Consider the following 24,161-nt stretch of genomic DNA (forward strand, 5'->3'; position numbering starts at 1 on the left):
TGTCTATACGGCTACGGAGACCCGCGCGTGCACGTGTGTGTGTGTGTGTGTGTGTGTGTGTGTGTGTGTGTGTGTGTGTGTGTGTGTGTGTGTGTGTGTGTGTGTGTGTGTGTGTGTGTGTGTGTGTGTGTGTGCAAGGAGCAGGGCTCTTGGCAGTCCGCTCATTTAATTCATTTAACGCCGAAGAAAACAGAGCACCTCTGGCAAACAGGGGCGGCGCGGGGAAAATAGAGCCGTGAATCTTGATTGCGGTGGTAAATGAACAGCTCGGTTCTGGAGGTGTGCGTGTGTGTGTGTGTGTGTGTCATCCGTGGTCGGTGAGCAGAGACGCGGCGGCGTGGATGAATGTGTCCGAGGTGCACCGAAGACATGAGACAAAAAGAAACGCATTTACACTTTTCTTAGACAAAAAAGGCGTGATTCACGCGTGACTGCAGGCCAGAAATAATATTCTAGACGACGGTATGTATACTCGTTTAAATATTCATGGAGAGAGGGCAGGGTGTGATTTACACCGGCAATAAGTTTGTGTCGGCGCGGAGGTCGTCGGTATGGGCCCCCCCCCCCCCAGCAAACTGTGAATCGGAGATGATGAACCTCCCACCAGCGATGACCTCTTAAACCGCTCAGCTGTTCACAATACTCTCACTCAAAATACAGTTCACACACACACACACACACACACACACACACACTGTACACGTTTTACATTCATCTCAATGGAAAACGATTGTCAAAATCAATAGGCCATATTGCCGTGGAACAATATAATAACAGTGTTATTGTCCTTGATGGCGATGATGATGATGATGATGATGATGATGATGCTGCTGCCACCGTTCTGCTTTTGTTCAACGTGTGTGTGTGCGTGCGCCAATCATGATCAGCGGCGCCGCCGTGTCCCAATAATTGGCATCAAGCGTCGTAAAGGTAATCAGCAGTCACTTAGATTTTTTTATTGGGTTTGCATTTTACATTCGTGTGTGTGCGTATCTATTTTTAATTTTTTTACGTGTACAATTATGAAACAGTTGTTGTACACCGGGATGTGTAATTGACAGGTGCGTGGGAAGTCTTGATGGCGGCGTGCGGTCTTCGCAGCTGCAGAACCTTTACACTCCCAACACACTCGGCGTCGTGCCGGTGCACCTGTTCCTCGCGTATAGATGCACGTGAATGTGAATGTTCCCCACTTTATTCTCACGGGGCTGAACATCCGATCAAACCTCAAGGGGAGGGGAGGATGTTGCGCTTCTCTGATGAGCACACCGCAGGGGCGGGGGGGGCGCGTGCCGGCATCGGCATCGCGCCCTCCTCTATCACACCTTTGTCCCGGGCCACCTCTCCAAGGTATAGGACACAAGTTATCGTAGCTGTCAGCTTTATGACAACCCCCCCCCCCCGTCAATAAAGTCATGGTGCCACTCCTTCAAAGACAGGGTGAGTCAGAGCAAGCGATGGGGAAAGTAGTCGATTCTGCGCCGGTGTCTCTTTTGAATGCATTGTTGGTTTTGATTAATAATATGAAGAGAAAGCTCTCATTCCTTCAGAGTATGTTTCAAACCTGAGAGACGGCAATAAAAAGCCCCAAAATAGCCCAGAAACCCTCAGAGCTCTATGGCAGGAGATTATTGTCAGAGTGAAATATTTAAATAAATCCGTACTATGGCTGCTGCAAGAATCTGGAGTACATTCTCTAATGAATTGTTTGTTGTTTTTATCGTCTTTCTGTTGAGGACACCGTATTATCCTTCATCCGCACATACACTCCTGTCAATCATATACTGAAATCTCCAATTTCACATACATTATTTCCTGTTTTGACAGCTCCAAATGCCCACTAAGAGGATTCCTTCATGCCATCAGAGCTGTGCAGATATTTCATTGTGTGTGTGTGTGTGTGTGGGGTGGGGGGTAGACATGTTAGACAGAATCTGAACCCTGCGGCCCGCTGTGCACTGTGAGGAGCAGTAATTGTGTGAGCAGTAATTGTGTGAGCAGTAATTGTGTGAGCAGTAATTGAGCTCGCTGCATCTGCCGGGGAGACTAAGGGCCATCATCGGGTCAGATGCCTGCCGCCTCGTGGGGGGAGGGGGGGCATTTAGTCCGTCGCGAGCACATTGCGAACGCTCGGTTTCAACGCACGTGCGCACGAGAAAAAGTGCGCGGCGTTGTATCCGTCCGGACTAAAAATACAGACGCGCGTCGAAGTAATTGCATGTGATTATGTCCGTTTTTTCTTCTTTTCCGGGGGTTCATTTGAAGAGGGTAGTTTGTCAAAAGCGTCGCATTAATTGTGAAACTCGCAGGGGGGGGCGTGATGCACCTGCAGTTGAGACCATTTGCATTACCTGTCAGGCTACTTTTAGAAGAAGTAAAGAACATAAACAACTGGGTATTACTGCAGTGCAGGAAATAATGGTCCAGTGGTTAAGAGGTCTCTTTTCTTCTTGTTGATACAGAAACGGTGGTTGTTATCTCTGACACCCCATTGAAGACGCATGCCTAAGCAACCAGAGTGAATGAAATCAGATAATTAGCATTTTTAGCCAATGACGCGTTGAAACTGAAAGAAAATGTGACAACTCTTTAGAAATTAAAGTCACTTATAAAAGCTTCACAAATGTTAAACTTTGGACTGAGCAATGGGTTTGCAGATTTAACCTTCGTCTCTGGGAACATTTGTCCCAAATCCGCCTTTCCTTTTACATTGATTAACTTCAACACTGGAAGGAAAACAAGGGGAAATAGTTGCGGCCCAAAAAGCCTTTGGACGGAAGGCTTTTTCATTAGTCTATCAACAACTCGAAAGCCTAAATAAGCATATGCCCGAAAAACATAATCTTTCTCCAGATGCACGACAGTTCAGCCAGTGTGTCTGACAGTCGCAGCTATCTCCCAAAAATAGAAGGCTCAAGTCTGTCATGCTGTCAAAATATCAATCCTGGAGAAGTGCTGCTGACAGATTAGGATGCTGCATTTACATAACTGTCACCTTCTGGACCAGAAAGAAAATGCAACCAGTTCCTCACTCTGCACGAGTCTCTTCTTTATTATCAGCTTCAGGATTTGTGCTATATATATATATATATATATATATATATATATATAGCATAAACCTGTGTTGGTCAATATAATAACGGTGACGATAATGCTGTTGTTCCACTTTATTTCTCCGTGTTCCGAAACGACAGATTGATTCCAAATGCCGGAGGGCGAAAAAAAAGGGAACTCGATTGGAACGGCCGACTGGATCGGCTCGTTCGTTCACGTCGCTCTTGATGAAGTGAGACTGGAAAGCCACCGGGGGTCATTTATGTGCGTCTGGTTTTCTCGTAATGGCTTTGGTATTTTGGGAGTAGTCCTTTTTGAAACCAGCGAGAGAGGGGGGGAGGGGGGGGGGGGGGTCCGGTGCTTCTCTTTGCCCCCCCCCCCCCCCCCCTTAGATTCGCCAGGCCAGAGCAAAAGGAACGCATTCGCCAACGGCTGCAAGGGTCTCCAATACGGACTGATGTCTTTCCGATTAGCAGGATGGTAGCGCGCTTTGTATTTGCGCCTTCCTTCCTACCAATCTGTCACGGTGATTGACGAGCAACAAAGACCCCGCCCCCCCTTCCGCAGGAGGCCGAGACCTATGAAGATTGATGCAAATCCACCTGTTTCGGTCTCGCTCCTCTGCCGTTCTTTTCACACCACGCTTAAGAGATATCGTACGTCAGAGATAACGGCCGACCCCGGGCAACTCTCCTTTCAGCAGCTCTCCTGGGGGGAGAGGAAGGGGGTGGGGGTGGGGTAGCGCCGACGTGTAGAGGTGACTACTGAGGTCAAGAGAAAAGAGACACGTTGCTGGAAATGGTCCACGAAGGCTCTTTCTGACGTGACAAAGCGAGCCCTGGATTCTGGCCAACAGACAGTAGAATCCCGTCGGGGGGGGGGCAGAGGTCAATCCATCGTGATTTGCTGCAGTACGAAATCCAACCCGCTAGAATTTTTCAATCGGGGGAAGAAAAAAAACTAAACAATAACCCGGTTCGTAAAAACAACCTCTTCTGACAATTCCATTTTAATTTGTCGCCGCCGAGAGGGCGATAAGAAAAACGCTCCGAATCTCATCATTTTGAACCTTTTTTAAAAGTCGTTACAAAAAAAACAATCCGAGGCGATATCGGCATTACTTTGGAATAAACTGTCGAGGCAGCGCAGGCTAATAGTGCCTCGAAGAGTGACGAAGCCCGTGTGCGTTTTTTTTGCGTGTCCGACATTGCATCGAAAACGATGCCACCGGGAGCTGGCGTGTCTCCATGCCCCCTTCGCTGCTCTCCTCCTCCTCCTCCTCCTCCTCCTCCTCCTCCTCCTCCTCCTCCTCCTCCTCCTCCTCCGAGTGCAGCACATATGGCCCCCTGGGCAGTATGGATGGGTCGCCGCAATCAAAGTGGGAGGATATGAGCACAAGAAGTATCCCATCTGTCATGTCGCCCTCTCTCTCTCTCTCTCTCTCTCTCTCTCCAAAATGGATTAATAACGGTCGAGAGGAGAACAGTGAGCCGAATAAAAGCATCATAATTATCTGCTACGAGAACGGGGGGGGGGGGGGGGGGGGGGGGGGGGGGTGCGAGGGGGGCATTCACAGGGTGCTTGGCAGTTATAGATGTCCATTTGTGATTTCGCCCAACAAAAACAACATTTTCATTTAGTGCTACATTCGTGGCTGTTGTTAATCCCCCTGCACCCCCATCCTATTTCCACATTTGTGTCTCTCTCGGCTTGAAAGTGACATATTTAAATGCGTAGAGGCACCGGTCCTCCTGCAGTACATCTGCGCGACAGCTGGCGACGGTGAATACTATTTTAATAAGCTCACATGCCAGCTTTTCTATTCTTTCACGATACTTCGAGCTCCCCCAGAGGTCGGTAATTCATACGTCGTGTCGGCAGTGCGATTCTTTCCATGGCCTTATGATGGGTGAAGCGACACACCTGTGAGTCCAAGTTATGCTCTGATGTTTTATAATGTGATCATAAGACGGGGGGGGGAGGGGGGGGTGGGCTTCTGTCATTGAGTCAGATTTGTTTGGCACTTATTTGACGAAGTCTACATTCTTTTTCTGGCTAAATGGGACATTAGGTTCCGAATGCATCTGTAGAAGTACTGTACGCACTCGAATAATCAGGAATTGTATAAAACCTTTTTTGACTCTCTGTGAAAGTGAATGATTGTTAATAACAAACACCAAGAAAGACACTTTTTGAGTGAATGATGCTCATCTGATCTTTGTAGGGGAAGTGTACCTTGAACCCCCCCCCCCCCCTGGTGGTTCTATGCCCACTTTAGACCCATTTCAACCTCTACCTCTGATCAAACCCCTATCACTTACGCTTTATTGTGTGACTGTCAATTTGTAGACATTATTTATGGAGAGATCCCCCAACCCCCCAATGAATTAAGGAATGCACTCACCTGTTGCGTCCGTCTGATCCGAGCCAGGACGTTTCCGTCTTTTCCTGGTAGAATATGTAAATAAACAGAATTTCAGTATAGCAATGAAAGCAGTAGTGCCACATCTCCACCTTTTTTTATCATGGGCAATAAAAGGATCATAGCAGAGGGAAATTCATATTCATTGAAGCCACTGTTATTGACTGTAAGCTACACTGACATGAGGGGGAGGGGGGGGGGGGGGGGGGGGGGGGGGGGGGGGGGGGGGGGGGGGCGCTCAGGTACTGAAATAGCACAGTGTGTGAACAATGAAATTAAAAAGTGGGGGAAGGGAAGTTTTTACATTTTTATCCTGAGAAGATTTTTTTGAATCACCGACAAATGAGGAGTACAATGCAATGCATTACAGAAAGGTGCCTTAATTACCGCTTATTAGCGAGACGGAAGTGCCTCTGAATAAAAAGGAAACAAAAAAACGTCCCGTATGTTTATATTGTGCACACTTTAGGTTATTATAAACAACTCCTGGAACACTTTTTTCTCTTTATTAACCGAGTGGACCACCAAACACGGGAGCCACGTAAAAAAAAAGATGAATGACTTCATACTTCATTCGAAACGTTCTTCTTTTTGGTGAAGTTCTACTATATATCAGCGTCTCCTTCGTTCGTCAACAGTATTGCATGTTGATATATTGAGATTATTATAGTAATGATCTATTATCGCTGTGCCACCAGGTTTAATTCCAAAAGCCACTGCACCTATCTCAAAGATCTGGGCTATTTCCACAGATGACTGCAGATGTTCTGACATCATTATTAACTTTCTGCAGAAGGCAGCGCGTTATATCACATTAAAAGCAACTTTATCTTTAATATTCGCTCAGTGTGAGGGCAACTCGACAGAGGCCAGAGTGCAGGAAAAGATGGATTTTTCACATTTTCTAATGCCACACACACACACACACACACACACACACACAGCCACCTACCTACCGGCTTGTGAATATCTCCTCATCTCCGGACTCTTCAAAGTCGCCAGCTATATGGTGCAGGAATAACGGCGAGCTGTTGTTCTGAAGCGCCCCCCTTCAGCGAAATCCAAGTGGTTGCACCGCGTTCGCTCACTTCAAATCTACATTTAGAGGTTTACTCAAGTCTGTTCAGCTTTTGTTTCAAGGGAAGGAATGAGTAGTCTCTCCAAATTACTATAATCAGTTGTCAACAAGAGCACATTGTTTCGTCCGGCGTCATCTTTTCACTGGTGACAATGTCTTATTACCTCATAATTCCACCACTCCACGGACATGGCCACTGACAGCTTGTAATTAATAATTGCTCAAAGCAACTTCGAGGATTGTCGGGGAATAGACTTCGCCCCATTTTCACTTTGAGAAACTTTTATTTATTTATTTTTTGCTGCCGACCCTTAAAGCTAAAGATTGTGCAATTCCAAACTCATCAAAGGAACATTTAATGTTGGTTTTTTTTTCCGCTGCGTCAATTTTTTTTGGGCCAAGTTTACAGTCTTGAACAGCAGTCGGGAGAGGGATGGAGTAACTGAAAACAGTGGGAGGCGAAGAAGAAGAAGAAAAAAAAAAAAAAAGGACAAGACGAAACTAGGAGCAGTGAAAAGAGCACAGGGGAAAACAAACAAGACAAAAAGGAGAGTCGGGGGAATAAGGAGCGAGACGGGAAGATGATGAGATGGAGATTAGAGGACAGCAGCTGCTCACGGCGAGGGGTCTTGTCTCTGAACACCGGCGTAAAGCGGTGACACCTGGACGGCACGCAGAGCTCAGGAAAGCATCTCATTACGGGGGGGGGGGGTTGAGGAGACCGAGCGAGAGCAAAGAGTGTGCCGAAGAAAATCTCTCGATTGTAAGATTCACCTGAATTCATTATTAAAAAAAAGTCACGTTGAACGGCGTTTTGGCAGTTAGAGCTCGCTGACGTTATCGGAGATGCATGTTTTCTGGACAGCGTGGCCCCCTATTATGTCCTTTAATGGTCTTAAAGGACATCAAAAGGGTTTCCTGTTCTGCAATTCTGTTGTACCCCCTTTTTTATTTTTATATATATATATATATATTTTTTAGCTAGGATGAATTGAAAATAAAATGGTGGTAAGAATGATACAAATACAATTGTTATAGCAGGTTCAAGATGACGATTTATGATGATTTATTATCGATTTATGTCTGTTTTTCTGTCCTTGTCAGTTGGTTGTTATGTGATTTTTTTATTTATTTGTTGTCGTGTTTTTGTCGTCTAGCAATGTGAGGTAGTAATATGTAACTTGTAAAAACTTTAAAAATAAAATGATTTGAAAGAAAGAAAGACGCTAAATTGTGTTCCAACGTTAGGAATATTTGACGCGGTGACACAGTGGAAGAAAAAAAGAAAAAGAAAAAAATACATCACCGACGGTACCGAACTCCTACGGGTTGACGGATGTGAGGCTGCCGGCCGGACTCAGCAGCCCACTTTTAAATTAAGACAGTTTGGATTCATTTTTTTTTGGACAAAGTTTCAATTCGCCACCTCCTCGTGGGCAGCGATCAGATTATCTCTGTGACCAGAATTTCACTTAGGAGGAGCAGAGGATCCGCAGGCCTTCGAGGAAGCCACACTCTGCGATGCGGCCACGATAACATTTTCTGTGTGTAATCTTGGCCAGAACAGCTTTTAAGTTTTTTCCCCCAAAACGATCAAAGCGCCCCTCGCGTCTTTGTCTCTTGAAACACTATCGGGGCGTGAAAGAAAGAGTTCAAATGAGTTGAAATATATGGCGTTTTTTTTTCTTTTCTTCTACGGACATTCTTTTGGGGTCAAACGACATCGTTGCCTTGCCATCAGTGTCTTAAAATCACTGCAGGATAATATCCATAATATCTCCTGTGATCAGTAACTTGGATCAAAACGTATATTGACCCAGCAGAGGGGTCAAGGTGCACCGGCAATGTGTCACGCTGAGAAAAATAATGGATACCTTCCCACGATGCAACTGGAAAGCGTCCTTTGTCAGACCCTCCCCCCCCTGACGATTCATTCCCATTTATCTCCGTCCTAAATTTCTACTTTTGAGCGCTCAGATTAATTAATTGTGAATTAATTGTAAAATGTCCAACTACAATTCTCAGGGGAATTCTGAAAACATTGGCTTTTCATTTTTGACTGCACTCAAACACACGTGCACCCCCCCCCCCCCCCCCCCCCGCTTTTGGTTGGCCATCAACGCGAAAGAGTTCAAAGAGGAGGCACAACACCGCACCTGCCTACACCCGCGTGAGACGCTATACATCGCCTGGAGCGGCAGACCTATATGACAGAGAGAGGGGGGGGAGAGAAGAAAATCAAAGTTGGAGGAGGAGAAAAAGAGACTGATGTCTTCTGCTCAGCGGATGAACAGGGTGGAGAGTGTGGGAGGACAAGATAAAGAGAGCTGAAGGAAAAAGAAGAAGAAAAAAAACTGCGTCGAGGAGAGAATGTGCCGTTCTCCTTTTTTGACGTAGTGTAGTCTTCATTGGCTGCTTTTTGCTGACATTATATCTTCGTCATATGACAGCCGTCTCAATAGTGCTCGCAGGAAGCAGGAAGCTCCTTCAAATGAAGCTCCTCCGAACAGGAAGAAAGAACCGGTGTCCTTCAACTCGGTTACTCTGTGATACCACGGCAACCGCTTGGCTGATGAGGGTTTTATTTTTGAATGTTTTAAGTAATAATCTTCTTTTTTTTTTATTATCTCGATGGCAATGTCAGTCGCCCGTCACTCCAAGACAGAAATATCGAAAAGACTATTGGATGGATTGTCGTGAAGGTTCATCGTCATCGTCATCGTGGGTCATCGGACTTCCTACGCACTCAAAACCGTGAAAAAAAAAAAAGGTCAACCTCACGGTTTGCACTTAAGTGAATATGTCGTGCCATTCAATTTATTAAGCCCATTCACCTTCCCATGAGGAGGAACAGGAATAACTTTGGCGATCACTTAAAATTCCCTCCGGCGTCGTCTCGTCAAATATGAATCCGTCCGATCCTCAAGTTTACGACCACGTTGCTTTAAAGCCGACCTACCTAATTAGCTAACGAGAGAAGCAGATTCAGATTCCCTCACTGGGGTGGCACGAAGATTAAAATGATATCAAATTAGGTCAGCGATTTGTTTTAACGGGCGGTATTACGGAAACCAAAAGTTGCATTTACAATAACCCGAGAAAAAGAAGGAAAAAAAATAGGTCTGATTTTCTGCGAAAACGATGCAATCGTCTCTCAGCTCGACCTTGACTCGCGCCGCTGTTGTTGTCGTCGCAGGTTTTCCCGAGTGACAATGACTTTGTGACGCTTGCACCTCAGATAATCAGTCGCCGGCAGATCCTTAACGGCGCACTTCCAAAACCTCCGGGGTGGTCGACTTAGTTGCGGCTTAATTGACGCCGTTTCAAAAGCAGGTGGCACAGCGCCAGAGGAAAAGTTCCACCTTAACTTTATTACAGTAAGCCCTTTAAACCCAGGGGGGCTGTGAGTTTTGAGGTCAGCTCTTACTTTAGAATGATCAAGGAAAAAAAAAAAAAAAAGCATCGGAGCTGCAAGAAAAGCATCGGTGCGGTCGGACGGCGCTGCAGTGACCTCGTCGATAATTAGCTTTCGGCTACCGTGAGTGCACATTTAATGTACACTTCGGCCGCACATGTCGGGGAGCCGAGTCTGGTTGAATACCAGTCCCCCGCTCTTATTTTCTGCAGGTGTGTGTGTGTTTCAGCATCCGAGAAATATATATATATATATATATATATATATTTTTTTAACATGGCAATTCTTTCCTCCAGCTGCATTTTAATTATCGTTGCCTCTGAATTTACGTGCCAAAAAGCAGCTGGGTGGCAAATTCAAAAAAATAAATATATATATATATATCCTTTGATGCGACTGATGGCGTTCGTCAAAGCCCACAGTTCCCAGGTGCTCTTTTAGATAAAGAATCTGCAATCTTGAGATTGGAGGTGAGCATGAAACGTGGCTGGAGGGTGTATGTTCCGGGGGTGGGGGGTGGGGTGTTTACCGAGTTGCTCCCGTGTGACTGTGCTCGGTGTTGAGATCTGTGACATCTATATGGCTTCATTTGATGTGCTGTAAATTTTCCTTTTTAAAAAAAAAAAATGTTAAAAAGAAGATCCCAACATTTACTCTTTAGATCGCTTTAAAGTTGTCACATCCAATCCAATCCAAACGCCACATTTTTTAAAAATAATGTGAAGAAAACTGAACAAAAAGAAGTTCAAGGCTCGCAGAGACAGAGTCCTTTTATGCAGTCGGTGCCCCCATCTGAAAGCTGCAGGCGGGAGCCGTTTTAAAATGCAGGCTCCAGGGTGGACAGTTGCCATTTTGCCTCCCGGCTTTATCAATGCTGGCATCTGACACTGGCAAGCAGCGCCGGAGCCCGAGTCCATCCATTGGGGGAGAGGAGAGAGGGTCACGTAGTTCCACTTTGCCCTTGGACTCCTCGAACAAAGACGTTGTCTGAATGATATCGGGGAAGGGGGGGGGGGGGGGGGGGGGGAGTTAAAAATGCCCTTGATGGAGGTGGATGAGAGTAAAAAAAATCCTTGAAATAAATGCCCCTGGACTTATATTGTATTGAGTGTCTACTTTTCTCAGCTTGTCACCAACGACTGACAGGAAAAAAAGAGGTTAAGCGTTCATATCAGAGTAAATTGGGGGACTTTGGCTGTAGCTCTCTTAAGATATGGTCATGCTCAATGACTCAAACAGACCGTAATTATTATTTGTGCCTGCAGGAAGTAACTGACATTGGTCGGGTTCCACTTGTCAGTGTCTCCCGTGCATCTGGTTCCGGTTCGTTGGTGTTAAATGTGGGATCGATGTGGTCAGGTGACCCTTACCGAAGAGGTCAGGGTAGAGGTTTGGGACCAAGAAAGTGTTCCTTTGACGTTGATATTTCATCCTTCCCTAGCAGCGTTTTGTTTAACCACAAAGAAGATTATTCTTTGGTAGTCTCAATAACCTAAACTTTAATAAACCCTAAAAATAGAGCCGTCAGATCAGAAAACTGTTGCATGACTTCCCTTCCTAGATGCATATCGGCAAATATATATATATATGCACAAATTGCTCCCACACACATAAAAAAAGAAGAATATCCATCTGTTCTCCAGAACGTTTTCCACATATTATCACAACAAAAGATTGTCATATTTGTAGTGTGCCGACCGTTTGGTAATATTTCTCAATAACAGCCCTGTCAGATACCTGGAGGTGCTTTTTTTTTTTTTTTTTTTTTTGATAAAAGCATGCAGAAGGCATATTTCATCCCAGGTGTTGTGCATCATTTTTTTTTCTTCCCCCTTTCATGGTTTCTCTCCTTCCATCCACAGTGATCTATGATAGCACCCACACACACCCACACCCACCCACACACACACACACACACACACACACCTTTCAGTTTAAGCTCTCATGTAGAATTCCTCCTATTTTCCACCTCACTCAGTTCCCTGGTCGGCTATCAGGCGGACTGCTTCGCTATGGAGTGAATTATTGATCAGATATTTTCCACAGGTTGCTGTTATTAATGGGTCAAATTGAACCGGGGTAAAAGGAAACCTTTTTTTAATACGCCGTGTCTTGTGATTCTTCTGCTGATTAGAATATGAGGGAGTGCAAATCAAACTGCAATTTAAGGAGGTCTGTAATAGAATCCATTAGGACTTTGGTTTTACACGGCGAGCCTTTTTCACTGGAGTCTACATTAAAGTGGTAATCTGTAATGTTTCTTCATTTTTCATAGCCACCGGCAGGCCTCGGCCCTTTTAGGATGAGGAATTATGGAGCTCGTCGGCTACAAGTGCCCTCCTGATATTCTGATACTTACTCGTGCGCCTTGTTTTTAGTTTTTTCTTATGATAAAGGTTTCCGTGTAAGTTGTGGATCTACACAACCTATTCATCAGCATATTTATCTCTTCATTTCCTCTCATTATAAAAAAAAAAAGAAAAAACACAGTTTGCTTTCGTCGCCCCCGAATCCATTGAAGACATTCGGTGTTTAAAAAAAAGAAAGAAAGGATAATAAAACAATCTCATTTTCCTCCCTTTTCACTGGAACTATACTTTCTACATTCAACTTCTTTTCTGATTTCACACACACACACACACACAGTCAGTGTCGACTCCTCAACCGGATTCAAAGAAAGCCTGGAATATCTCTTCAGCCAGCAACCAGAGTATTTATGTTGTTCTTCGGATATTGGATCTTTGTAAGGAATCGAATGGTAAACATAGTGGTAGACCACTGCTTTGGCTTCATAAGCAGGATGCACATCACACCTTCCTGTATCCCTTTGGGGCTCTTCTCTCACTGTGGAGCTACCAACGATGTGCATCAATATATATATATATATATATATATATATATATATATATATATATATATATATATATATATATATTATATGTGTGTGTTTGCTTCTAAAAACAGAACCAGATGACACAGATGGAGTGTAAACCATGCATCGTCCAATTTTTGTTTTGGAGGGGTAATGGAAACAAAGTGCACACTTTTCCTCACGGTACCAATAACGCCATTTTTCAAACAGCCCCCTTTCAGTCTCAATTTCAGGAGAGACGTATTGGAAGTAGATCCTCACACTCAACTATTGTCCTATCTATCTATATATATATATATATATATAGAGAGAGAGAGATATATAGGCCATGCACACTGCCCACTACAGCGTACCACTCAGACTGGTGCCAGTGTCTCCTTCCTTCCTTTCCTTATAAGCTTTGTTTTGACCTACATCTGTAGCACATGTCAGTCCAGTATGTCTGAAAGGTTATAGAGATCACGCCGAAATGTAGCAGCGGTTGTAATGTGGAGAAAGTGTTTCATTTAAATGAAGCGATATAGAAATAGAATTTCCTCCTAATAGCTTTTTTTTCCCTTCCCTGTATAATCCATATAACAGTCGCAGCTACCAACCATTCCGAGAGCCGTCCCCCTGTGAACTCCCAGCAGCCAGTATTGCTTTGTAAGGCATCTTCTGCTATTTGGGGGGGGGGGGGCACACGCCTGTGTACCTGTGCCGAGTTGGGAACCAACCGTGTCAGCAAAATGACAATGAAGAAGATAACGAAAGAGCTCCCTCTCCGAGAGGGGGGGGGGGGTGGGGGGATTTGGTATTTGATCAATCCCCGCCGAAGTTAATAACGTTCAAGATCTTATTTTGAGAACGATAGCTCATTACGAGCCGTATTAATAGCTTAAAAGTGTCTCGCTTGCAGAATTTCTTTTACGAGGCTATTTTCTACTCATCGCATTACTGAACTGTCAACACGAGAGACTTATTCGGGTTCTTTTTTATGCGCGTGGCCCGATGCCCGTGTTGCATTCAGGCGCGCGTCCGCCGCCAAGGAATCGAGGCACCTTTTTTTTTTTTCTCCCGTTGTTTTTCCACTTTTCTTACACATAATTATCATAGAGGAGTTATGTGTCACCCACGGAAAAAAGGTCACGAGGTCTAAATCTAGTTGGAACGCTGAATCCATGTTTAAGACGGCCACAATTACCGTTCAACCGACACACACACACACACACACACAGATTCATTCACATATTATCCCGTCATTAAAAAAAAGGGAGGCATGCATTTCAATTTTAGGAATACAGAATCACTTTTGATGGATCGCAGTGGAGTCGACTAAAAGCTTTTTTTTTCTCCCTTTTTTTTTCACTTCAAAGGTTAAAAAACGCTGCTGGCGGTTCTGTGACCTTCAACACGTTTGTCGGCATCACATGACAGGTGTTATATCTGCATTCTTCTTCTTCTTTTTTTTTTTTTATACCATCAGTACAAAAATGATAATCCTGTGTTTGTTTTTAAGTCTTCAGACGTTATTTATTGGGCACAAGTGAACAGAACCTTAAATGGCACAAAGCTACGCAGCTGGATGATGGGGCTTTAGAGAGGAAACAGACAGACAAAATATGAGATATATAAAATTATTCAGAGGTTGATAGTAGTGCTGATGAAATGTTACAGCCACATAAAAGAAGAAGGAGTTTTTATGCGCCTCGGAAACGTACGCCATTCCGCCCATTAGGTCTGAACAAATAGGCATCATAACCAATCGAAGGTAATTACGGCGACACACAAATATATATTTGGAGCGTGGCATTCCAGTAACACGATGGACATTCTGTGCCAAAATACTACCCTTTTTTTCTTTTTTCTTTTTAAAAAAAAAAAGGTTTATAATTGAGAAGAAAAAACAAAGCCATCGTCGACATTGCCGGTTCCCGTTGGCTTGCCTCCCTCAACCCGCTCGTCGTCTTCTTCTAATTGATATAACAAAGACTGAAGGGACGCTGACAAAAAAAAGAAGAAGAGAGGAACTTTTTCTGCAAGCCGGTAGCGTTTAGCAAAAGTCTCGAGCAACCGCTGCTTTTGAACTGGCCGGTGTGTGTGGGTAAAGGGGGGGGGGGGGGGGGGGGGGGGGGGGGGGGGGGGGGGGGGGGGGATTGTGCGGAAAAAGGAGCAAAACTGTTGCGTGGCGATGGAGCTCGTTAAGTCGGGAACGAAACTCCGCGGAGACAACCCAGTTAAATATTTCATCCGCTGCTTGTGCACGAAGTGCCACGGTCTTTCAACGGAATGCGTGTCATGATCAAGACGGGATAAAACATGTCCTTCGACTCCCTGATCTTCTGCGAGCGAGCGCGGGAATCAGGATGTGCGCATCGGGGGGGGGGGGGGGGGGGGGGGGAAAGAAGCTGAAAGGCCTGACATGAGCACGGCCCCCAGTGGCGCCGGTGTTATCATCTCTTCCCACATTTGAGGATTTCTGTGTTGATAATTACAGTCAAGTGACAAAAACAAGCAGTGGTTTCCATCAATAATACATACGGGGGAGGGGGGGGGGGGGCATAATTTGGACAAACTCAGCAAGACTTTTAACAAACTCAGACATGCCCGTAGTCCTCGCGCGCGCGTGTGTGTGTGTGTGTGTGTGTGTGTGTGTGTGTGGCTTGCGTAACCGCGATGGATGAATTCACATCGTATTCATTAAAATCGTTGCAAAAAGTACACTTTGCTGCAAAATGACAACAGCTGTTTGTTTTATTCGCCCCCCCCCCCCTGTGTCACTTATAATCAAACCCGAAAGACGTCTTTTTAAAAAAAAAATTTAAATCCTCAATCATGTGATTTATTTCATCTTTTTCCATTATCAAAAGGCTGTTCCCACAAACGCTGACGGTCTGCTCGGCCCAAACGTGACGTGAACGCTTCAAAACGTTTCGCCGCGTTTCATCAAAAAGATGGAAGTAGTGTGACTTTCATGTAATGCTGCAAACCTCGTGGAGAAAAGGCAAGCGTGAATGGTTGGGTTTACATAAGGGAGTCAATCATACTTTGGCTTTTAACATAGATCACGGACTGAAGAATTGTCCAATATGAGGTTTTTTTTTTTCCCAGGGGAGACTTGGTAGGAAAAAGTCTTTGCGCGAGAAAAATTAATTGCAAGAAAAAAGCTCATATTTCAGAGAAAAAGCCAACAATTTCTGAGTTCTTAAACTTCTGAGTCTTAATTAATGCCAAAAGAGCCCGTGGACTGCGAGTCAAACTTTATTGCTTTGCAGAATTTTCTAATTGCCGCTTCTTCATTTTCTGTGAGGACGCCGAGCCATCCATCATGTCCTTCTTTTAGATTAGCTGTTTGCACCTGCTATTGCACACGGAGGACACGAAGGAAAGCCGAGCCCACACGTTGTGGTGGGGTGAGGTGGGGGGGGGGGGGAGGGTTCTAAAACCGGGGTTTCTAATGGAAATGGTGACATGGATTAGGCAGGAGGCGCAAACGGAGGATACCTTGGAATGAGGCACCCGCAACTTCGGCTAGTGTACTGTACTTGTCAAATGATGTCAGATTACACAGTCACCTAGGAAACCAACAAAAGGACTCGGGCAGAAATAGCAGAGAAAGGTGCAATTCCCCCCCCCCCCCCCCCCCCCCCCCCCCCCCCCCCCCCCCCCCCCGACTGACAGCTCTGCAGCATGTATAATTCAAAAGAAAGAAAGAGAGAGAGAAAGAAAAAACGTGGCACAGTCTTCTTCCGGCGTCTTGAATGTGCCGTTGAGCTGAAGCGGTTTATAATGTCGTCCGCGTGCCTTCACTCTAGTGCACCCAGGGGACTGATGACTGTCCCCTGGGTGCGTGGGATGGAGCGCGGGGGCATAGGGAGGGGGGGGATGGTTAATGCCTGCTTCTTTTATAGTGGTCCCGCTTTCAAGATGCGATCAAAATAAACACTGTACCTCCAGAGGCACAAGACTTCCAACGGCTTCCATTTCTTTATTTGTGTGTGTGTGTGTGTGTGTGTGTGTGTGGGGGGGTGGAATCGGGAGATTTGTTCACTTCATTTTGTTTCTATATTGTGAAGACGATGAGTCCAACGCACCGACGACGACGACAACAACAACAACAACAACCAAAAAAAGCAGCTGGCTCGAAGGAGCAGAGACGATGGACTGGAAGATATGAGGACCGGCACGCAGACCGGGCCCCGTGTTGCCGAGCGTGAGGGCGCACCTGTGGTTTAACTTGTGTTCTGTTTCATGGGTCAGAACCTCGCATGCCCCCCCCCCCCCCCCAAATCTCTCCAGTATTGCTCCAAATGCTTCTTTTGGGGGGTTTCTTTGCACAATTCTGGGAGACACTGCATGGCATTCATACGCGTCGCTCCTGTTTTTTTTAATCCCAATTCTTTTCTTCTTTTTTTCTTTCTTCTTTTCAAAGGGGGCCTTTCCAGTTTTATCAAAGCGTTCGTGTCGTATCAACCGGTTCTCCGTGTCCCCCCCCACCCCCCGTTTCTTCTAGCCGTGGAGTAAAATCCAGCCTTCCACCTCCTGTCCTCGGGGATGGGGGTTGGGGGGGGGGGGGGACGCGCGAGGAGTCAAGAGTTGACGCCGGGAAAAAGGGTGAGTCGTCTGCGGGGAAACGGGGGGGAGGCAGCGTTGTGACTCGGTGCCAAATGTTTACAGGCGAGCTGACACAGTTAGAAGACGGAGAAGGGGGCTGAAACGAGGCTGTTTTCTCTCTCTCTCTCTCTCTCTCTCTCTCTCTCTCTCTGCACTCTTGGAGGAAACGAGAGATAGGAAAAATCTAGGTCATCGCCACTGATGCATCGCAAAGCGAACTTCAAACAAACCTGGCCTTTAGCGCGATGGCTCTCCGAAGCCGTGTTACATACCATCAGAGACCGATTGGCATTTTTCTGCCAAGAGCTGCCACGGAGGGATGAATAAAGTGGTTTCTTTTTTTTCGGAGTGGAGAACAGGCTCGTCTGTCAATCTTTCCTGTTTATATTTGCGTGTGATTATAGCTTGCCCCGTGTGCACACAAGGAAATCGTGCTTTCGGACGCGTCTTCGGAAAACAATTAGTTGGACCACATGGTAGGCCCCCCCCCCCCCCCCCATTCCTCATCTGCCCTTCACTCGGAATTGCCTGAGGGAAGTCTCATCCGTAATCATAGCCCTGGGAATTTTGGTAAAAAGCTTTGTTCTGCTATTGACGGCTCGATCTGTCTGTTTCAAGGGCAGCCGGATGAAACAGTAGCGTTGTGTTGGAAAGGAGGCCTTTTTTTTCCGGAGGCGGTTCCCTCCAGGTGCACGGGATTTGACTTCAATCTCGGTGAAATACTTTCTCGTTGCGAATCGTCAAACCACTTTAGCAGATCGATTGAATCGTTTCTCGAGACGAAGAAAAAAACGTCACAGTTTTCCTGCACATTTTTTTGTAACTCTCGCGATGCAGATTCATTCTGTTTCAGTAGAGATATTACGAGCAACATACAAAAAGCTCCCCATTAGAAATGTATGAGCTTAAAAATCCAATTGAACCGAGAACCCATTAAAGAAAGGACACAAACACAGCCGTGCCGTTCAGAGGAGAGTGTGTTTTCGTGCTCAACCTCGCAGAATACATTCTAGAATGATGTCGTATCGCGGGCTATGTTACGTAAGCTGTTTATTCGTCGCTGACTATGGGGAGGCCATGTGACTTGAGTGCTAAATAAATGGCGACGGTCTGCTCTTAGCGTACACAAAAGGCTGAGTGCTGGAGTGAACGTGTAAGTGCCCAAAGATGCAGTTGCTCGTTGCTGCAGCAGCTCCAAAAAAAATGGCTTCAGACGGGGACAATTGCCTCAGTGTGGCGACTTTGCTCACAATCCCAGTGAGTCCATTATCCAACTCTTTGAGCAGGCCGCCCACTCTCTCCGGAGATACTAAAATCCAGATCGTCGTCTCCCGAATGAGTACCCTGAGTGATGGCCATGTGCCGTATTAAAAGGACTCTGGCTCCGAAGGCATACGGTTATGCGGGGGGGGGGGGATCTCTTAACGCCATGGATACCGAACCACCAACACAAACCAGAGGCTCGGGAAAACTCTCCTTTGACGTTTTTTTTTTTATTATTTTTTTTTACACGTATTATCTTAAATTGGGTAATCCTCCACTTCACACACTTGGGGCGAAAGCATCGCTCTCCCAGTGAGCGGCGAGCCACGTGGTAAGATCAGGCCCCTCTTGCCAGCGGTGTGGGAGGCGCTTTGAGGAAGCAGCAGTTGAATGGTCGTTTATTAGATGCATGAGATGCCCACATAATTCGAATCCTGCACCAACAGGGCTTTTATTGTCCGTCGCTGGGAACGCAGCGCATTCATTGTGCTCCCCCGAAAAATACACTTGAATCCATATTAAGCATTCCACTCGCTAAGTAATTCCTTCCACGTCAGTGTTAATGAATGCTTGCTCGTTTCATCTCGAGGTGCGCGTTTAAAACTATGATCTAAAGGTTTGGCATCAAGCACATGTGGACCACCTGGGTTTATTCCCATTAATTAGGGCAAGCGTGTTGTCCATATGAAGGCCCAGGGCCTTTTTGTTCCTGCGCGCTGCATGTCTTGATTGGGACCTCTCGATGCATCATTCATTAATCAAAGTGCAAGGCCTGGTTACCACTACAAAGCCAACACTCAACTCAACGGGAATAACTTTATTTAATTATTCAAATCACTCCGTTGCACCCCGAAAAAACAACGTTTCAGGGAAACAGGACGCCGCGGATAGCTCGGACCCGGGCGCGTTCACGTTCCAATAAACAGGCTTTGAAGCGGCGACGTCCTTCGTCGAGTCCGTTGAACCCCAACGTTCAGTTTTTTTCTTTATTTTTCTTTTTAAAAATCCCTCGTGTCTTTTGAAGCGCTTCCGCTTGCTGCGAGAATTCCAGAAGCGGGTTGCAGATGAGTGTGATCACGTGTACGTGGCCGGAGCTTAAAGCTCTGGGGGCCAGCGATGGCCTGCAGCGATGTTTCTGCACATGTTGTGCATTTCATCGCCCCGCTGTTAGTCCGCTTGTACAGCGTGCCACGTGACCAAACAAACCAATGGTGGGGGTTTTTAAAAAGGAAAGATTGTACACATTAAAAAGGAAATTATTCGAGAATCTGAGCGGTATTTTCTGTGGTGCACTATATTAATACCAGCTCTCTGCTTTGTTATTTTTAGGTGGAACTAAATCCGAATCTGTCTCTTCTTTGATTGATCATGAGACGATTCATATATATTTCAAGGCACAAGAGAAAGTGTTATTCAATATTAAGTTCCTAAAATTGGATAAATCATCATCCCATTCGGGGGAATTCAAACGCATCTTCCTCTTATAATAACAATAACAGACTCACGGCAGAATGGTCGGCTGGCATAGTTAATTAAGTTCTAGAGTGAAAGAAATATCTCTTCAAAAATGTGATGTATATTTTATATCTTTTTGCCAAATTGTGTGTGTGTAAAACTCAAAAGTTATGTTTGCGTGAAACAGAAGAAAGCTGAGAGGGACTAACATGGAGGAAAACGTTGCTTTAGCCAAGCGTTTTGCTGACAATACATACATTCAATACATACTTCCATTAATACGTCACAGAGCTGGACGATGATACGCATACTTATTAATGAATCTTCATGATCAGCCTCTCTCATTTAGACGAGGCATAGCATGGGGAGCGCCGCTGACCTGTGACATTACTCCTGTGCTTATGAATCACGTGAGTGAACACAGTGAGCGGGACCCTGAAATTACTCATGATGGGGGGGAAAAAAAAAAAATAGAATTTTAAAGAATTTTCACGGTTGCAAAACTAACTTCTTCCCTCGGCTTTTTTTTTGCATCCAGGCTCATGTAAAGTGAACCTAATTCTGACTTTAAAGAGACGCGCAGGACTCCGCGGGGACTGCTTTTACACGGGGCGCGGGAATCTGTGCCACACTCTCCTGCAGAATTAAACATCACGTCAAGTGCCATATACCGAATGTTAAGCATGTATCTCCACTTGCCTCAGATATCATGCTGCTGCCTCCCATGTGGATATATATATATATATATATATATATATATATATATATATATATGTATAATATATATGAATAATATATGTAGGGTCTGATTTTGTTTCTTGCATCATCAAAAACTGCAAAACATCAATGGGTACACGCCACTTTGCATTAGCAAAATCTGATTTTGGAGAGACGAAACGGAGCTTAGAGGTTCATTTGATGACATCCTGCTCGCCCCAAACGCTTAGTTGATCCACTTGTTGGCTAAAAAAAGAGTAGTATTATGGTCTGGATGATGCATGAACGCATGCCGATTGTGTGCTTATATACAGTTCGCTTTCTTTCATTTTGAACCGCGATGGAAAAAATGGAGTAAAAAAAAAAAAAGAGAAAAGGATTCATGCGTTCTTTGACACGTTCAATGCACGAAAGCCCCCCCCCCCCCCCCCCCCCCCCGCACATATGAAGAAGCAACGAAAAAAAGCTGCACGTTTGCCATTCGGCTCTATTTAGTTGTGACTCGCATGGCTGACTCCAGCTGACTCCCATGTGTTGCCACATACCTGTACAATTTGCTTTTTCTGTCTGCTCTTTTTCCCTCACAGGTCAAGGGGGGCATTTGACCGACCCCCCCACCCCCCCCCCGAATGTCCTCCTTTTGATTGAGTCAGTCGGAGCGGCTGAGGCCGGGCCCTTCCGACAAGCTCGTGAGTGAAATCCACTTTAAGAGTAAACGATGGCTCCATGACAAGAATTAGCATTTGGAGCTGTCAGATGTAGGCCAGGAGGGCCGTGAGCAGACGTACACCTCTGCCAGGGCAGGCAGCTATTTATTTTATATACACACTGAAATGTTCCCTTTTGTGGGGCGACTATGGGTCAGTGGTTAGCATGCCCGTCTTTCAATCAAGGGGTTGGCAGTTCAATCCCCGCCCTAGTCGATGTGTCCTTGAGCAAGACACTTAACCCTGCATTGCTCCCCGTAGCTGTGTCTACGGTGTATAATGTAAAGTGTCTTTTGAGTATCTTGAAAAGCACTATATAAATTAAATGGATTATTATTATTATTATTATTATTTGAGGGAAGTAGGTAGTCAGTTCAGTGACTTTCCCTTCCTCACACAAGCTGTTATCAAAGAAAAACTAACATCCAGGTTGGGGTTGTGTTGTAGACGACTGAATGTGGGTCTTTGTAGATGGTTTTAAGATGTTTGCTGACGGGGCCCAAAACATAACGGAGGCCAACGGAACCGACGTCTTGTTGTCTCGTGATCCGGAGTGAGCTCCACAAAGAGCCTGAACAAAAACCAACCAATGTTTTGTGAAATGAATGGACTCCCACGGCCGACACGACGTGGTGATCGTCGCCGGGGAAGCCGATGTCCTCCGTGCACAAAGTGTGGAAGGGGGGGGGGGGGCTCACTGTGGCTTCGCAGACACCCACGACGTGTCGCTCTCCCTCGCGCCCCCGAAAGAGACGCGACATAGGGACGGAAAATGCTCCGCCGCTTGGCAGCCTTCGACAACCCTCCACGCTGATTCCGTGCGCAGTCACGTCCACTCTCGACCGTCCGCCGGTCCTGAAATGAAAGCATTCTGTATGCATCCAAAATAAAAGCCCTTTTGATATGGCAAGAAGCCTCCGCTGTGTGAGGCGCAGATGGAAATGATCAACCAGAGGAACACATTTTTAAGAGGCGGGTTTGTGAGTAACTGACATGTTCAGATGTTTTTCTGCTCCATCCTGTTGGTGCTCTGTGTTTGGGAGGCAGTAATTGGAGAGGGGCTTCCAGGCTTCCTCCTGTGACCTCATTACCCCAATTAAAAGCGAGCGCCTTCTCCGGATAAAACAGTCCATCTCACGGCAGTGATGTCTGATCATCCAGACGAGGTTGAGGCGCGCATGCCGAGAGGAGCGGGCCCGTGGACATATGGCCGGGGCCTTTTGACGGAGTGCCGCTGTGGGTCCTTGTCTTCCATTTGAAACCACCCGTGGAAACCCTGTCGTCCGGTCTGGGATGCTGATAGTTGACTAAGCAGCATGTCATATATGTAAAATATGACTGTAAGCATAGCGGTGCCAATTGAATTAATTTGGCCAATAAACAAACGTGCATGAAACACATTTTCTGGAAATTTATGGAAATCAGAAATAATCTGCAGACTGAACCGGTGGCGATTGTGTCATCCTTCTGCAATCTCGAGCTGTGTGCAGAAAATATGAGTCATTACACAAGATGCGTTAAGAACACTTCTCCTCATCTCATCATCTTCCCATCACTCCAGGGAGGACATCGACACACACACACACACACACACTGAAATGTTCCCTTTTAAGATATTCTGCTTCAAATTCTGACTGAGATTCTCTGCTTTTTTTCTTGTTGTTGTCGTTGTTGTTTCTCCAAAGGTTTCACTCAAAGTAAAAGTTGGCGAGATGCTGATTTCACAACAATTACCCCAAAAAATCCCGGCGCATCTCCACACTCCAGACACACTTCAAACGAGCGGCTCAAAGAAATCCATCAAAGTCCCGCAACAGTTTGTGATTTTTGCAATCAGAGTTTCACCTTCGCGTAGTGAATCAATTTGTCAGAAGACATGACGTGTTTTCCACATCAGTAGACGTGCCACTTTTAATTGGAATGGTCCAAAAGCTTCCATATCGTTGTTGTCGAGTGCAAATATATTCCTAAAAACAGCCTTGGCGATGATTTATTTTTTATTTGAAGTTCATAAGTTTGGTTTTTTGAGAGTGGTTCATTAAACCATTATATCTCGGAGTGGAGCATAACTGAATGAATCCAATAAAATGTACCACACAGGAATTACAGGATTTATTTAATTTAGCGCCGCTGCTGGCACGCACATCGTTAAACCCCAAAATCACCCCCCCCTCCAAAAAAAAATGGCGCAAACAGTCAAAACGCCCACTCGCCGCGGTCATCCTCAAAGTTACTTGATTGAGTTGAGGCCGTTTTTTTTCTTCTTTTTTTCGCGGGGCGACAAGCTCAGAAAGAAAAGGGGGTTTGGGGCGGGGGGGGGGTCGAAATCAATAGCGCGTTTGTCCGCTCCCTTCGCTCATTAAGGAGCCTCTATTCACGTCGGGGTCTGGATATGACAAAGAAAGCTCACAAGTGCACATTTTCAGTCCGAGGAGGGTGGTTTTTTTTTCCCCCTCCGCCCTCCCCTCGTTGACATTCGCCTCAGGAACGCCGTGCCAGAGGCCAAAGTCTTGACAGGGCTCGCCCAGTGAGAGGGAAATCAAACAATGGCCTGGCCCGCTTACCTTCTAGTCCTTAATCTGTAT

This window comes from Cyclopterus lumpus, chromosome 2 (assembly GCF_009769545.1).
Source record: "Cyclopterus lumpus isolate fCycLum1 chromosome 2, fCycLum1.pri, whole genome shotgun sequence".
Taxonomy (NCBI): domain Eukaryota; kingdom Metazoa; phylum Chordata; class Actinopteri; order Perciformes; family Cyclopteridae; genus Cyclopterus; species Cyclopterus lumpus.